Raw genomic sequence first — 1264 nt, forward strand, 5'->3', positions numbered from 1 at the left:
CGGGCGGGCACAGCTGAGACACCATGCAGTTCTTTACTGACAAGTCTCCGGGCCCCATCCTGCACTATGTCTCCCAGAGAGATGCTCTCTCTTCATTGGCTCATGCGCATCAGTTCTCACTCCCCCATGTATCACCCCCATAGCTACCCTGGGCAGTGCCCACCTTGTGTCAACCAACCCCCCAATCCCGCTCCCCATCCTCACCCCTGGGAGGGGCCGATGCAAGGTATTCTTCGTCTGAGCCTCAGTGTCTTGCCTGTGCCCTGGGATGAGACTGGAAACTGCTTACACTGGGGCACCCAGTTCCCAGCCCACAGCTCCTCCACCCTTGCCATTGCCTCCTGCTGCCTTTGGCTTCACGTTCCAATGGGGACTGACCATTTTGGTCTCCAGCCTCCAGAGGTACCATTCACTCACAAAAAGCCCGGCCTCTCCCTCAGCACAGAAGGAAGCTTCCACCACTCCCAACAAGACCCCGGCTTAATTCCTCCTCAGCCTTACCTCTCCTGACATCTCTAACTCACACTGGGATCTGCTCCTCCCTGCCTCCTCCAGGAAGCCTTCCCTGGTGCATCCAGCATGGACCCATGATTCCCTGCGCTGTCCTGTCTCCCCCCCACCTGGTCACTGCTGAGCACACGGCCTGGTACAAAGCTTTGGCTGACCTTACAAAGTGTGTGAATGGATAAATGAATGAAAGTCTTCCTAGACATTCTCTCCCCTCCATCACTGGCCCTGTGCTCCTGTCTGCCTTACCTGCCATGGCTACCACTGCCACTGCCTCTTGAGGGGCTCAGGTTCCCATCTACCAAGGTGACCCTCCTCAAACTCAACCCCTGAGGCTTCCCATGCCACTGCTGTGACATTTTCTGGGTCCCCCAGCATCTCTAATGCCTTCAAGTTTTCATCCCTCCTCATCAAAGCTCTTAATCTTTCAGCAGTAAGTAGAATCTTGGTGACCTTCCCTGGAGGCCCCTCCCACCCAGACAGGCATTCCACACCCTCCCGGGTACTCTGTGGGTGCTTCATCTCCAGTAAATGTTTTTGTTTTCTCTCTGGACAGAGTCTCATGTAGCCCAGGCTAGCCTCCAATTCATCATATAGTCAAGGATGTCTGTGTTGTCAGCCTAACACAAGTCACTCATCTGAGATCAGGAGCCTCAGCTGAGAAAATGCCTCTGTCAGATTGTCTGTAGGAAGTCTGTGAGGCATTTTCTTGGTTAATGATTAATGTGGGAGAACCCAGCCCACTGTGACTGGTGCT

At 54.3% G+C, this 1264-nt stretch overlaps 1 protein-coding gene across 1 annotated transcript in view; it reads right to left on the minus strand.

Annotated features, from left to right (window-relative positions):
• Nucleotides 1-1264, minus strand: part of Ccdc88b (coiled-coil domain containing 88B) — a 15022-nt gene that overhangs the window by 7599 nt on the left and 6159 nt on the right. The gene's annotated exons all lie outside the window — the stretch shown is intronic.

The sequence above is a fragment of the Microtus ochrogaster genome, chromosome 8, assembly GCF_000317375.1.
Source record: "Microtus ochrogaster isolate Prairie Vole_2 chromosome 8, MicOch1.0, whole genome shotgun sequence".
Lineage (NCBI taxonomy): Eukaryota > Metazoa > Chordata > Mammalia > Rodentia > Cricetidae > Microtus > Microtus ochrogaster.